General features: G+C 43.3%; 1 pseudogene; it reads right to left on the reverse strand.

The window, feature by feature from the left end:
* Positions 1–3,556: 3,556 nt before the first annotated feature.
* Positions 3,557–4,494, reverse strand: LOC102817885 (annotated as a pseudogene).
* Positions 4,495–16,867: the final 12,373 nt, after the last annotated feature.

Here is a 16,867-nt window from a genome sequence, read left to right on the forward strand (position 1 = left end):
GTTTGTAAGTTTATGGAGGCTTGCTGTGTCACCTAACACATGGTCAATTCTGGAGAATGTTCCATGTGCACTGGAGAAGAATGTATATTGTGCTGTTGTTGGGTTGAATGCTCTGTACACATCTATGAGATCAGTTGGTTGATTGTACTGTTTAGTTCCTCTGTAACTTTGTCAAGTTTCTTTCTGGTTGTTCTGTCCCTTTTCGAAAGTGGTGTATTAAAATCTCCCACTATAATTGTAGGTTTAGCTATTTCTTTCTTCAATTTTAGTAAGATTTGCTTCATATATCTTGGTGCTCTTTCATTGGGAGCATAGATATTTATTATGGTTATGTCATCTTGCTCAATTGACACTTTGATTATGAGATACTGTCCTTCTTTATCTCTTATGCTGGTTTTTGTCTTAAAGTTTACTTTATCAGAGGTTAGTATTGCCACTCCTGCTTGTTTATTGTTTCAGTTCGCTTGGTATATTTTTTCCCCATCCTTTAATGTTTAGTCTGTTTTTGTCTTTGTGTGTAAGGTGTGTCTCTTGCAGGCAGCATATTGAAGGGTCTTATTTTCTTATCTATTCTGCCACTCTCTGTCTCTTCACTGGTGGATTCAATTCATTGGCATTCAATGTAATTATCGATAGGTATGAATTAATTGCTGCCATTATATTTATTTTTTGGTAGTATTGTTCGTTTCTTTATTCTGCATACTTTCTTGTACTGAGTTTGTGTTTTTTTGTGTGCTATTTCTTGTCGGTTTCTTCTTAGTTTTCATGTTTGCTTGTTCTGCTTGGAAGTTTATTTTCATGGTAAATTGTGAAGGATTAACTTTCTTTGGGGTTACCTTATAGTCAACCATTCCCTCCATTTAAGACAATCTATTGTATCTTGTAATCTACCTGACCTCCTCACCACCTGGATCTCTGTTCCTACATATTCCCCTTCTTTGACATTGATATTATTTTTATCCTTGGTTGACCTCCCAGCTCCTTTGAATTCATTGTTGTAATTTTGTTCTGTTCTGGACTCTGTTATCCATTGCCTGAATTTCAGGTGGTATTGCCACACCTGTCAATCTCTGGTTGTTGTCTGTTCCAGTTAGTTTTCAGTCCAAAGAACTCCCTTTAGGATATTTTGAAGTGCTGGATTGGCTTTGACAAAATCTCTTAGCTTCTGTTTATCGTGGAATGTTTTGATTGCACAATCATATTTGATTGACAGTTTTGCTGGTTAGACGATTCTTGATTGGCAGTTTTTTTTTCTTTTAGGTGTTTGTGTATGTGTCCCCATTGCCTTCTTGCCTGCATGGTTTCTGCTGAGAAGTCAGAGCTTAATCTGATTTGCTTGCCTTTGTAAGTAACACTTCTTTTTTCCCTGCCTGCTTTTAGGATTCTCTCCTTGTCTTTGAGTTTGGAGAGCTTGATTATTATGGGTCTTGGTGATTTTCTTTTGGGGCCTATCATTCCTGGGGTACATTCGGCTTCTTGAATGTATATCTTCTCATCTTTCAAGATGTTAGGGAAATTTTCTTTCAGAAGCTCTTCAACTATCTCCTCTGTGGACTTCTCTGATTCTTCCTGTTTCGGAATGCCAATCATTCTTAAGTTGTTCCTCTTCATGTTATCCAGCATGAATCTTAGATTCTCTTCAGATTGTTTTATCCTTTTTTCTGCTTGCTCTTTTATCTTAGCAGTATTGAGAGATTTGTCTTCCAGATCACTGGTTTTGGCTTTCATCTCTTCAATTCTCTTCCTTTCCCCTTTCAGTGTATTGTCCATTTCTACTATTTTATTATTAATCATCTGGACCTCTTTTTGCAGGTTTTGAATTGTTTCCAATGTGGTATCGATCTTGTTTGATTACACTTGTAGTACTTTCCTGACTTCTTCCTTGTTTTCCTCCACTCCTTTTCGGAGCATTTGAATTTGTTTCCATATCATTCTTCTGAATTCCTTCTCAGACAAATCCAAAACCTGCTCTTCCTCTTCTGGAAAACCTTTGTCTGTCTCCAGCTCCTTTGTCTCAGTTACTCTTTTCTATTTTTGGACATGTTTTGAGATCTTTTGTTGTGTTTTATTGGTCATTTCCAGTAGCTATGTGAATTTTTAATGCTTAAATGGATATTTGTTGCTGTGTTATTAAGCTTACTGGTTGTCTCCTGGTGGATATGATCAGGAGATAGGCTTCCCTTTTTGCATGTGATGCTTAGCAGCAGTTATTGCCTCTTGTCTCAATGGTGGAATATTATGGGGTGTGCTTGTAGCTTGGCTACATGGCCATGATTTCTGTCTCTTCTTGGGTAATGTAGGGAGGAAAAGCTCCCACCTCCAGGAAAAATGTGTGATTAAAAAGCTCCAAAGCAGAAGCAATATAAAAGCAGAGACAAAAACCACCACTTTGAAAGAAAAATAAAACTGTGGCCGACTGGCCAGTCACCTTGCTATACAAGCAGTGTGTGTGTGCACCGTAGAAGCCTCCAGCAGTGTGTGGGGGTGTCTGCTCACTCAGGCCACTACTCTAGTCACCACTATAGAGGTGTGCAGATAGTTATTGAGAAGTTAATGGGAGAAAGATTGTCTACCATTTTTGTCTCTGAAGGTCAGTTAGGTATCTGCATGTGCACAGTGTAATTCTCGAAATAGTTGCATCCTTTTATGTTGGGGTTTTACAGATTGTTCATATGGTTTGTCTGTCAGGCCAGATCTGATTTTTTTCTTGCTGGATAGTCCAGAGTAAAGAGTCCTAAAAAAGTTAATATTAGGGCTGGGACCCACAGGCTGATGTCATAAGCAGCCGCCAAAGAATTTGCCCTTGGGACTGATGGAGCTCTTTCTCTCTATGCCATGGTAAAACTGGGCTCAATGCTGGACTATTTTTGGGGTGTGTGCCCACCCGCCTGAAGGCGTCTGGCCTGGGCAAAGAAGGTGTGGCAGGGAAGAGGAGGAAAAATGTGTAGAATTCCTCCACACCTCCTTTTGCAAATGTCACTGTGCAACTTTTAATACTGGTTCCCTGTGCAGTTCTGGTTGTAGCCCTGCCCTCTGAACTCCACCCGGTGGGCGGCCACAGAGCAAGTCCCATGTCTCAACCAATTCCTAAATCTCAATATTTTCCTTTATACCATGATTTTTCCACTGGCGGGTGCGGAAAACTGATGCCCTGCACCTTATGCTAGATCCAGAGCTCTGGTGCTGTTCTGTGAAAGCAAATTTTCTGGGTTTTCAGTCCCTCCCCCACGGAGCCTGTCCTACCTGACTGCTGTGTGACCGCCAAAACCGGAACTCCTCCAGCATGTGCTTTTGAAACATATTTCTCTGGGAGATTGATTGGAAATCTTGAGGACAGCCACGAGACTGATGTGAAGGTCCAGGGATTGATGCTGAGAGCCTAGGTCAATGTCCATGAGGGTCAATGAAGTATTTCTTTGGCAGGGTCCATGGGATTTGATGTAATCTTCTGGGGACTTTCTGTGATGAAGACGTTAGATTCAATGCCTTGTTCCTTGCCTACAATGATGGCCTTACCTAATCTGAGACTTCTGTGGCTGCTATACGTTGCCCTACCTCACCTGGAGTTCCAGCTTCTGCCCCACACCTTCCTGGCAGTCTCTTTCACTTCCTTGTTCCTCAAGCTGTAGATGACAGGGTTCAGCATGGGTGTGACCACAGCATAGAGGACTGAGAAGACACCATCAGAAATGTGGGGCTCCTTTCCCTTGGGTTTCATGTACATGTAGATGACAGCACTATAGAAGAGTACCACCACAGTCAGGTGTGCTGAACAGGTGGAGAAGGCTTTGCGGCGCCCTGCAGCTGAGGGTACCCTCAGAATAGAGACCAGGATTAGAGTGTAGGAGAGGCAGATGAGTGCCAGAGGCACAGGCAGCAGCAGAATGCTACCAGCCAGCAAGAAGCCTTCACTGACCGAAGTGTCTCCACATGCCAACTTCAACACTGCCACAATTTCACAGAAGAAGTGGCTGACCATATGGTGACCACAGTAGGGCAGTCTCATGACAATGGCCGTCTCAGTCACTGACTTGAGGAGGGAGAAGGCCCAAGTGGTTCCCACCAACAACACACAGAATCGGTGGCTCATGATCATGGGGTATTGGAGTGGCCAACAAATAGCCAGGTAGCGATCGTAGGCCATGATAGCAAGCAGCAGGCACTCCGTGGAACCTGTGGACAAGCTCAGACACATCTGGACAGCACAGCCAATGAAGGAGATGGACTTCTGGGTTGACAGGAAGTGGCCAGCATCAAGGGTGCAAATGAGGATGTGTAGCAGATGTCCAGAATGGAGAGGTTGCTCAGGAAGAAGTACATGGGCGTGTGCAGGTGGACGTCCAGTACACTCACTACCACGATGGCTGTGTTCCCCAGCAGGGTCACCAGGTACATAGTAGAGCACAGTGGGAAAAGCAGGCGCTCTAGGGTAGGGTAGGCAGAAAATCCTTTCAGAAAGAACTCAGAGACTCCTGTTCTATTGAGCACCTCCATGCTGCAAGGTTTGGAAAGACACAGGCTGGGAAGCAGGAATGAGGATGTAGAGTCATGGGAAGTGACGAGAGCCTCTTCTGGGAGAACGCAGAATGCTAGGTTCTTTTCCAGCTCTGAGACTTTATTCAATATTTTAACATCCTGGTGTGGCATTGTAGGATAAACACTGAACTGCTAACCACAGTGTGAGAGGTTCAAACCCACCAGCTGCTCCTTGGAAACCCTATACAGGGTCACTATGCATTGGAACAAACTTGATGGTACTTAACAACAACACTCCCTGGGCTTTATATCATCCATCTGAAAAATAAGGAGGATTGATTTACCTCAGCATTTTCCCCTAAGAGAGTGTTAATATAAAATGTTAGATAGGAATTCGAAAAAAAATCAATTTGGGAAAACATTGGATTAATCAGAAGTAACTCACACTCTTCACTGCCAGACTTCCCAGAGCCTTTAATATGCTGTAACTCTCTAAAAGCAACATACAGTAAGAATACTGTACTCTCTGAATCGATTTGACTATGAACTCTTCTTTCACAGAATACCATTACCCTTCCTAGATCAGTGTTATAAAAATACAGTTTGGGGGATAATCGTTTGGAATAGATACCCTCAAACTTCACCTGGAGAATTTGTTTTGTAGCACAGGGTTGGCTTTGGCAAAGTCCCGTAGCTTCTGCTTATCCTGGAATGTTTTGATTACACCATCATATTTGATTGATAGCTTTGCTGGATAAAGGATTCTTGGTTGGCATTTTTTTTCTTGCAGGGTTTTATATATGTCTCCCCAATGCCTTCTTGCTTGCATGGTTTCTGCTGAGAGATCCGAGCTTAATCTGACTTGCTTGCCTTTGTATGAGACACTTCTGTTTTCCCTAGCTGCTTTCAGGAGTGTTTCTTTATCTTTGATTTTGGAGAGCTTGATTATGATATGTCTCAGTGATTTTCTTTTGGGGTCTCTCCTTCCTGGGGTTCGTTGAACTTTTTGAATGTTTATCTTTTCACTTTTCAGGATGTTAGAGAAATTTTCTTTCAGCAGTTCTTCAACTATTTCCTCTGTGGACTTGTGTGATTCTTCTTGTTCTGGAATGCCAATAATTCTTAAGTTATTCCTCTTCATGTTGTCCAACATGAATCTTAGACCTTCTTCAGATTTTTTATCCTTTTTTTCTGTTTGCTGTTCTATCTTAGTGGTATTGAGAGATTTGTCTTTCAGCTCACTGGTTCTGCCTTCCATCTCATCTATTCTATTCCTTTGCCCTTTCAGAGTATTGTCTCTTTCTGATATTCTGTTATTGATCATTTGGACCTCTTTCTGTAGGTTTTGAATTGTTTCCAATGCTGTATCTATCTTATTTGATTGTTCCTGTAGCGCTTTCCTGACTTCTTCCTTATTTTTCTCAACTCCATTGTAAAGTGTTTTGAAACATTTTATAATCATTTTTCTGAATTCCTTCTCAGGCATTTCCGAGGCTTGCCTTTCTTCCAGAGTGGAGTCCAGGTCTACCTCTAGGTCATTTGTCTCAGACATTTTATCTTGTTTCTGGACATGTGCTGATATGGTCATCTACTTTTGCTTCTTAGACATGTTTAGTGTTTATCTGTGGTCTTAATACTTAATTGAGTATGTGTTTTGGTATTTTTTATGCTTTCTGATTGCTTCCAGGAAGATGTGACCAGGATGTGGGCTTCCCTTTTCACTCTTCTTATTGTTTAACTCAGAGTAACTTTCACAGGTGTTGTCTGCCTCCCTGGTATATGGCAGTTGATATTGGTTCTTGCCTGGGTTTTGGTGATTTACAGAATGTGATTGTAGCTTGGCTATATGGCAGCAGTTGCTGTCTTTTCTTTTGTAATATAGGGAGAGAACGAGTCCCCCAAAGGTAGAAGGGGGAGCATTAAACAGCAAAACAGCACCAGTGAAAAACAACAACAACAACAAAAACTAGACTGAATACTGTAGTCTATAATCACAGAGAAGGGAGAGAAGAAAAAAAAGAAAGAAAGAAAAAAAATCTGTAGTCTAATATGAGTATGACTTTAATGTCCTCTCTTCAGCTTCTTGCTTTCAAAGCTTCCTGAGAGATTTCAAGATACCACTGTTGGTTTGTTATGCTGTACCTCAGGCTTTAATTTAATTTTCAGCCCATTTTGTTTTTAAACTCTCTTTCCCTCTCTACAACCCTGTCCTGCCCTTTCCCGTATTAAAAAACAAAAACAAAAAACGTTCAGGGCCTGCTCTTGAGCTATCTGTGCACATGTGTGGCAGGATAACCCACCAGTGGTGAGGGTGGGGGGTGTCCACTCGCTCAGGTTCCCCCTCTAGTCACCAGAATGGATGCGCAAACAGTGGGGGCACCAATGACCAGATACCAAAATAAAAGAAAAAGAAAATCAGAACAAAGCAAACTGACAAAATGTATTGTCCACCTTTGCTCCAAGGTTCCCGTGGCATTTTTCCATGGTGTTTCTGGTCCCCCACTTGATCTTGCCATTTGGTCCCACCCAAGATGTTGTTTCCGGGCCTCCAAGTGTGGCAGATTCAAAAGTACTTCAGCTTCAAGTTCCACTAGCTATAAGCCTTCAAACTTTTAAAATATTCCTAGCTATGTGGTTCCAAGTTTTGGAGCTCTGCCCTGGATCTGTTTTGCCTGGTATTCTGTGATATGGCTGACAGCGAACTTCACTGCACCTCCACCCTAGCCACCATCAAGCCCCGCCCCTAGAGAATTTGTTAAAGTACTTATTACAGGACTGCACCCCAGAGTTCCTGACTCAGTAGTTCTGGGTGATGCTGATGCTGCAGGTCAGGCTTAGTGGTCCTCAAAGTGCCCTTACAGGGACCTATGATGCTCCGGGGGGTGGGGGGGTCTTACTTCCTGTAAGGAATCATTTGAGCCACTATTTTACAATGTTCCTACTGTTAAGAAAGCCTTTGTCCCTCAGCCTACAGATTGCTGTCTCCTCAGACCTGCTCTGATCTCCATGTACAAAGCATACATTGTGCCTCTGATCTGAGCCCATCAGTTTCCAAGTCACCTGTCCTCCCCAGGACTGCTTCCTTGGTCGCTGTGTGTGCACTGAACCTTCAGATTCTGCCTGCATGCTCTGCCAATTCTTCTGTTGTCTCTGGGCCTAAGTTGGTGCCACTTTGCCTCCAGGAGCTATAAAGCATCACCATAGAAAGCACCCCGAGAGGCCAACCTCTGGAATCTTCCATTGTGCAGGTGGGAAAACTGAGTTCGCACAGTGAGTCTCGAATCTATTCCTTCTGAAAGTGAGATGTGTACACTGTGTACAGGGCAGAGGTTTTCTTCCTCTTAGTCCCCAAATGAACCTTGAAGCACTGGACTGCTAACTGCAAGGTTCAAACCAACCAGCCACTCCTGAGAAACATTGTACAGGGAGGGCCGCTATGAGTCAGAACCTACTTAATGGCACTTAGCTGCAACAACACCAGTCCCCAAATGCTGCCTAACTAGATGAGCATCTTTCTCCAATGTCCTCTCCATGCGAAGGAGGATAAGTGCCAGATAGTCCCTTGAGGAGCATTGGCAGACTATGTGCCTGGGCTGAGTGCCTCCCTCGCATGAGACTGTTTCTTCCTGTTATCTCATTCTCTAGTTGATTTGAGATTCAAGAGTTTATTGCATTGCGCAAGGCACCAGGAGAGCAAATGAAAGCAGGTGTGCCCACAGGTGCATCAAGCCTGTCTCATGAAGATGGCTTCTCTATCTTTCAATGTTTAGTCTCATCTTCTTCTGCTGGCATGCCTCTAGACTTTTCTTCTTTTTTACTCTTTCTTACTTTTTGGAGGTTAGCCCATGAGATGGTTCCAGAATCCTTCTATGTAGTCTTTCACCAGCATCTACCCCCTATTAGGTTGACTGACTCCTTTTGGGCATGGTGCTCAGTCCTGTGGTGCTTAGTCCTATGTGCTGAGGTCCTCGCACCATGAATTAAGGACCTCTTCTGCAGCAAGGATGGTCTGAACATCAAGGATCTCAGATATAAGGCCTTGCTTCAGCCTTATTGTGTCTAGTGTCTTCTTGAGGTTGGGGCATGTTAGCTACAAGCTTCCTCCAAGACTTAGTTCTGAAGCTCTGAGGCCAGGCTCCTGGACAAGGCACCTCCAGTTCTCAGAGCATCAACTGGGCCAGCAGCATGTGCTTCCCCTGTAGCCCTGGTGATGACTGTGTGGTCATAACTTCTCTTTGTAAAGTCCCATGTACTAAAATTTATTTCCTGAAGTCACTAGGCAACATTTGCAGTCAATGGATACTTGTTGGAATGTATATACACCCACATAGGGCTTCACACATATGCTGCCACAAATACACGTGTACTCAAATACCTGCTTGACATACAAAAACAAGTTGGTGATGTTAAGTGCTGTCGAGCTGGTTCCGACTTACAGCGAGCCCTATATAAGGTTTCTGAGGAGCAGTTGGTGAACTTGAACCACTGACCTTGCAGTTTAAACCAACCTTGTGGTCCACTGCATTATCCCATAGCGCCATACCAGGACTCTACAAGTATATAGGTACGTGCGAAGAAGTTATGCTGTTTTATTGTTGTTGAGTGCCTTCAAATTGTCTCCAACTCACAACCACCCTGTAAAGGGTTTCCTGAAGTTGTGCGTCTTTGTGGGTGCAGAAAGCTTCATCTTTTTCCTGGTGGGCTCAAACCACCGACCTTATGTTTCATAGTCCAGTGCTTATTGTACAGAGTCACCATGCTCACTTATGAATATATATATATATTATGGAGTCCTGGTGTGGTGCTGTAGGATAAACAATGGACTGCTAACACAAGGTTGATGGTTCAAACCCACCAGCTGTTCCTTGGAAACCCTATACAGGATCACTATGCATCAGAACCGACTCGACAGCACTTAACAACAACAACATATGTATACGTATATATGTATATATGGAGTCCTGGTGTGGTGCTGTGGGTTAATGCACTGGAATTCAAGGTCGGTTTGAGCTGCAAGATTAGTGGTTTAAACCCATCAACTGCTCCTCGGAAACCCTGTACAGGGAGGGTCAGTCACCATGAGTAGGAACTGACTCGATGGCATATGTATATGTACATACATGTTGTTGTTGTAGTTATGTGCCGTAGAGTCGGTTCTGACTCATAGTGACCCTGTACAGGGTTTCTGAGGCTATAAATCTTTACAGGAGCAGAAAGCCTCACCTTTCTCCTGTGGAACAGCTGGTAGTTTTGAACTGCTGACCCTGAGGTTCGCAGCCCAATTTGTAACCACTACACTACCAGAGCTCCTTATGTATACATATAGATATGCACATACACACATACATATAAGGCTTATGAGTGTACATGTTGGTCGTTAGCCTGAACATATGTCCATAGGAATCATGCACTTACTTCCCTCTCACTCTCTTATGCACAGACATCCTCTCTCCCCTCCCCCCATTATCTTCACTCTGCCACTGACAACTACTCATGCAGACCCTTGGACCTAGGACCATCGTTCAGTGGTCCTGGCAGGAGTTCTTTCCCCTAGGAGAATACACACAGACCCCACGAACAGGCAGGGACCTCACAGGTATCACTAGAGAAGGAGCAGCCCTGAGGACAGGAAGCAAACTGGCCAAGATGAGCAGAAGCAAGGTCACCAGACCAGTTTTGCTTCCCTGAGTGCTGCTCTGCCTTCCTTCCTTCAGCTGGGAATGGGGTCTGCAGGCGTTGGGAGGGGAAGAGGAATGCACCATGCTGTGGAATGCTGGTGCCCAAACCAGAGCAAGGAGGTTTTGCCCATAGAGTCCCAGGTTCTTTCTACCTTTACATCTTCTCTGGCCAGGACTTACCTAGGAGTAAGTTCAAATGCTACCTGCCCAGGGAGGAATCCCCAGGGAAGTTTCTTCCTGGATTCTGCCTGGCGTCCTGAACCCTGTCTTCTGTGATTCTGTGTTTGCACCACTCTGATGACACTCCCTGCCCATGTTGTAGTGCTGGCAGTCTGAAAGGATGCCCCTTCCCTATTGTTTCTCTCCCAGGTTCTGAAGGCCAACTTGACCCCCAGCCTGCCCTTAGCTTCTTTCTCTGCACTACTTCAGCTCTTGTCAGTAAGGCAACATGGGATGAACAGAAGGCTGCCAAATACTGGGTCTTCCCAGACCAGATGACACCCTGGCAAAGTCAGGAGGGCTCTTAGAGAGCAAGTAGACCAGATCTTGTTAAACATGGATAAAAGGCCCAGAGAGGAAAGGGCTTGCTTGCCCAGCTTCACACAGCAAGTTAGAGAAGGAAACCCAAGCTGCAGGAATTCTCAGGCCTCCTGACTGTCAGCCCAGGCTTTTCCTCTGCCCCATCCCTCACTTCTCACTCACCTTCAGGCTCTTCCGGATCCATGTTCATGACTGTTTGGAGGATGTTTCAAAGGGTTCAAGAACAGAGTCTTTCTTCTCTGGCTGGAGCTAGGGGAATGCAAGCCTTAACTATGTAGGGAATCCCAGTGGGGAGGACATTGTGTTTACTCTGACCCAGATTTCCAAACTGAAATGTCCCTAGACTTCCTAGAATTCATGAAATGTTTGAGATAATTTGAGAGAACTCAGTGGAGTAGTCAGAATTTTGTGGACTTATACAAACTACTTAGAATTCACTCTGAAGTGTGTCAGATTTAGTTGAATCTGGAAACCCTGGTGGGCTAAAGGCTCGACAGAGTGCCAAATAGATTACTGTGGACAAGCGGGAATCCCTGAGCTGGTCCTTGCCCAGCTCCATTCTGGCTGACAGCCTTCTGGGTAGTAGGTAGCCAGATGGCACCTTTCTAAGCTCCCTGTGCACCAAGGGACTGTACAATCCCTGAGGCAATTTAGAGGAAAAGAGATGTGCCCAAGTTAGACAGTTTGAGGTGCTTCAGCGATGATGTCTCAAAGACCCAATTACACATTTTGTAATTGGTGTGGAAAAGTTGGAGAAAGTGGCTCGGGAACAGGGCTGTGCCCTCTCAGGCCAGTCCCCAACCAGTGATGGTCCAGGAATGTTTATAGAATCAATGAACAGTGAAATGAGTGCATAAACAACTTTCAATGAACAAATTTAAAATTAATGACTGGGTGGGTGAACAAATGATACACAGAATTACTTTCCAGGTAGGGAGGTTGAGGTTGACTCAACTCTCATAGGGATCTTAAGAAGGTGGCCAATCTGGAGAGAGAGTTACAGGGGTGGGAACTGGATGAAGGGAGATACACAGGATCATAAGGATCATAGAACATCAGAGCAGGAAAGTCCTGGAGGCCATCATGACCAATGGTCCTTATACAGATTGGACCTAGAGGTGGAGACATCTCAGTGTCACTTAGTGAGGCTGAAACAGGGCCCAGGCTTTCCTGTGTGACACCGAAAACTCAACCCTGAGTCGTCTCTGTCTCAGTGCAAAGCAGCTTTGCCCAGGAGCCCAGCATCTCCACCTTGTCTTTCTGCCCTGTGATCAAAACCTCTATCTTGACTCAACAGTACTCAACAACAACAAGAAATGCCACAAATGGATGGCTTTAACAACAAATTTACTCACTGACAGTTTAGGAGACTAGAAGTCCAAATTCAGAGTACTGGCTCCTTGCCTTCTTCCAGCATTCCTTGGAGATCTCCATGTGACTTGACATCAATCCTTCCATGGATCTAGGAGCTTCAGAGTACAGGGAGCTAGGTTCAAAGGACACACTCCACTACCGGTTCTTCTTTCCTGGTAGTAGTGGATCTCTCTTTCTCTACTCAATTCTCTCTCCTTTCATCTCTTGTAAATAAAAGATGTTGCATGCTATGCCCCTGGTAAACTCCCTTACATTAGATCAGGGTCATATGGGATTAAAGGTGTTGTTGATGTTAAGTGCTGTCGAGTTGGTTCTGACTCATAGTGACCCTGTATAGGGTTTCTGAGGAGCAGGTAGTGGGTTGTAACCATTAGCTTTGCAGTTAGCAATCCAGTGTTTGTCCTTCAGTGTCACACCAAGACTCTACCCTCAGTCCTCTTATTGGTTTATCACATCGTGAGGGATCATCATGTAATTGCCAAACCACTGAAACGTATTTTGGTATGGACCAGCCACGCTAACACGTATTTTGTTGTTCAGTGCTGTGGAGTCAGTTTCAACTCACAGAGACCCTATATGGAATTTCCAAGACTGTAAATTTTTACAGGAGCAGAAAGCCTCATCTAGTATTGGTAGATTCAAACTTCTGACCCTGTGGTTAGCAGCCCAGCTCATAATCTACTATGCTGCCAGGGCTTTATATTTTTAGGAGGACACACAATTCATTCCATGACATTCTACTCTTTGGCCCCTCAAATTCATGCACTTACCACAAAAAAAACACCTTTACCTCATCATTGTTGTTGTTAATCTTCCAATCTAGGGCAAAATTTCTCTTCATCTGTGAATTTAGAACACAAATTATCTGCTACCAAAGTATAATAGTGGAACAGGCTACAGGGTTAGGAATTTCCATTACAAACGGCAATAGGTGGAGGGAAAGAAGAGATAACAGGCATTAAGTAAGTTAAAAACTGAGCAGAATAATTTACATTAGTTCTCAAGGCTTGAACACAATCCTCTGTTCTCTGAGATCATCTAGGCAATGGTCCTTCCCTCAAAACTCTGAGTGTCAGCCTTGCACCCTGGATTCTAGGTGGAGAGCCCTGGGCTTCAGTTTTGCTTGCCAGACCCACTACAACTCTAATCCCTTGGCTTTAGAAAAATCTAGTTTCCTAGTCCATCTGAGTGTTGACTGCTGTTGGCTCAGGCAAGCCCCTGTTCTTCTGCCCGCTTAGGCCTGGCAGCCCCACTCCCTCATCTTTGGGTAGAGCCCCATCTTAAAGGCAATCCCACATTCTAGAATTGTGTTGGTGAAGAAGCTGACTCCTCAAAACTTAAGAAACAGTGGCCCCACCCTTAGAAATCCCAGAGGTCATGGTTCAACCCTTTGAGAGCCCAGAGGTCATGGTTCTATCTTTTGAAATGGAGGCAGTTCTGTTTGCCATGCTCTTTGACCTCTAGATGAGGTTTCTTCTCTCCAGAACAAATGTTACAAAGCTCTTTAGCTTTACTGATAAGTAAACTGAAGCATTCTATTCCATCAGTAATCCTTGACCAGAAAGCACTCAGCTTTCTGGCTCAATAGGTTAGCGAAACTAACTTCACCGACAAGTGTCCAGAGGTACCCCGCTTTGCCAGAAAGCCTCCTTACATGAAGGTGCTCCGCTTTCTTGCTCCATGGTTTGGCTTCCTTGTCATCTTGTGTCAGTTTCCTGGTTCTGCTGCTGCTTCTCATTATGTGTGTCAGCTCTGGTGTTACAACTCTCCTGGCTTCCTTCTAAGTTCTCATCAGAATTGCCTTTGACCTTCATAATTCCATCAATAGTCTCTTATGGCTAATTTTAAGTGGCATCAAGTCAGTTCTGAGTCATAGCGACCCCGTATAGGGTTTCTGAGGAGCGGCTGGTGAGTTTGAACTGCTGATCTTGAAGTTCAAGTGATCTTGTGGTCCAATGTTTATCCTACAGTGCCGCACCAGGACTCCTTTTACTATTAGGCAGCCTACTACTCTTTCAGATTCTGCTAAATACCCAATTCTAAAAGTGCTTCTGCATTTTAGGTATCTGTTAGAGCAGCACCCCACTCCTGGTACCAAGTCCTGTTTTAGTTATCTAATACTGCTGTAATAGAAATATCACAAGCAGATGAGTTTAACAAATAGAAATTTATTCTCTTACAGTTTGGGAGGCTAGAAGTCCAAATTCAGCTTACTGGTTCTGGGCAAAGGTACTTTGTCTCCTTCCAGCATCTGTAGACCCAACATTCCTTGTAATTCTCCATGAGTCTTGATATCAATCATTCCCTGGATCTAGGAGCTTTCAGTGCAGGGAACTGAGGTCCAAAGGACTCATGACACAACTAACTCTTCTTTCTTGGGGGTAGTGGGTCCCTCTTTCTCTGCGCATTTCTATTTTTATCTCTTGTAAGATAAAAATGTGGCATGCCACACCTCTGGGAACCTCCCTTACATCTGAACAGGGTCCTGATGGAATTAAGGTTGGTCTATCGACCCGAACTTGATGGCACTTAACAACAACAACAACAATCAGAGTCCTAAAGTGCAGGATCATGAGGTTGGTTTGAGCCACAAGATTGGAGCTTCAAATTCACTAGTTGCTCCTCAGAAACTCTATACAGGTTCACTATGAGTCAGAACCAACTCAATGACACTTAACAATAACAACCACAATTGGAGTCCTGGTGTGGTGCTGTAGGATAAGCATTGGCAGTTTGAGCAACCTACTAGTTGCTCCTTGGAAACCTTATATAGTGTTGCTGTGATTCAGAACTGACTCGATGGCACTTAACAACAACAACAGCTCCACTATTACTCATCTTATTGGTTTATCACACGAATCATATCATGGGGGGATCATCACATAATTGTCAAATCACTGAGAATCATGGCCTATTCAAGCTGACACATATTTTGAGGGAACACAATTCAATCCATGACAAACAATGATGATACACGTGGACCTTGCCAGATGGAATACATAAGAATCAAATTGACTACATCTGTGGGAAGAGACAATGGAGAAACTCAATATCATCAGCCTAAACAAGGCAAAGGGCCAACTGTAGACTAGATTAATCGCTTACTGCAAGTTAAGGTTGAAGAATATTAAAAGAAGTCCATGAGAGCCAAAATATGACTTTGAGTATATCCCACCTGAATTTAGATACTATTTCCAGAACAGATTGGATGCATTGAACACTAAAGACTGAAGACCAGAGGAGTTGTGGAGTCACATCAAGAACATTATACAGGAAGAAAGCAAAAGGTCACTAAAAAGACAGGAAAGAAAGAAAAGACCAAAGTGGATGTTAGAAGAGACTCTGAAACTTATTTTTGAACATACAGTAGCCAAAGTCAGTGGAAGAAATGATGACATAAAGGAGCAGAACAGAAAATTTCAAAGGACAGCTCGAGAAGGCAACATATATAATGAAATGAGCAAAGACCTGGATTTAGAAAACCTAAAGGGAAGAAAATTCTCCTTGTTTCTAAGCTGCAAAAACTAACAAACAAATTTAAACCTCTGGTTGCAATATTGAATATTGGGGAAAATACTGAATGATGCTGGTAACATCAAAAGATGTATGGAACACACAGAGTCACTGTACCAAAAAGAGTTGATTAATGTTCAATCATTTCAAGAGGTAGCATATGATCAAGAACCAATGGTTTTAAAGGAAGAAGTCCAAGCTACACTGAAGGCATTGGCCTAAAACTAGCCTCCAGGAATTCATGGAATGCAAATGGAAACCTTTCAACAAATTGATGCTGCACTGGAAGCACTTAAGTCTATGTCAAGATATTAGGAAGGCCATCTCTCTAGAAGAGATCAGTATTTGTACCCATTCCAAAGAAAAGGTGACCCTAAAGAATGTGGAAATTATCAAACAACATCATTTATATTACACACAAGTACATTTTTGCTGAAGAAATTACAAAAAATGGTTATAGCAGTACATTGACAGGGATCTGCCAGAAATTCAAGTTGAATTCAGAGAAGGTCAGGGAACCAGGGATATCACTGATGATGTCTGATGGAACTTGACTGAAAGCATAGAATACCAGAGAGATGCTTGCTTCTGCTTTGTTGACTATGCAAAGACATTCAGCTGTTAGGATCATAACAAACTATGGAAAATATTACAAAGAATAGAATTTCCAGAAGACTTAACTGTGCTCATGAGGAACCCGTACATACACCAACGGGCAGTCATTAGACCTAAACAAGTGATGTTATTGTTGTTGTTGTTATGTGCCGTGGAGTCGGTTCCAAGGCTGTAAATCTTTAGAGGAGTGGAAAGCCTCATCTTTCTCCCATGGAACAGCTGGTAGTTTCGAACTACTGACCCTGAGGTTAGCAGCCCGATTTGTAACCACTACATTAGCAGAGCTCCTACTGGATAGTTTAAAATCAGGAAAGGTGTGTGTCAGGGTTCTATCCTTTCACCATACTTACTCAATTTGTATGCTGAACAAATAATCTGAGCAACTGGATTAAATGAGGAAGAACGTGGCATCAGGTTTGGAAAAAGACTCATTAATAACCTTTGATATACAGGTGACACAATCTTGCTGGCTAAATGCAAAGAGGACTTGAAGCACTTACTGATGAAGATCAAAGGCTATAGCCTTCAGTATGGATTACAACTCAATGTAAAGAAAACAAAGATCCTCACCAATAAACAGCATCACGATAAATGGAGAAAAGATTGAAGTTGTCAAGGATTTAATTTGTATCAACAATCAATGTTTTTGGAAGCATCAGTCAAGAAATCAA

This window comes from Chrysochloris asiatica, unplaced genomic scaffold (genome assembly GCF_000296735.1).
Source record: "Chrysochloris asiatica unplaced genomic scaffold, ChrAsi1.0 scaffold00053, whole genome shotgun sequence".
NCBI classification, from domain to species: Eukaryota; Metazoa; Chordata; class Mammalia; order Afrosoricida; family Chrysochloridae; genus Chrysochloris; species Chrysochloris asiatica.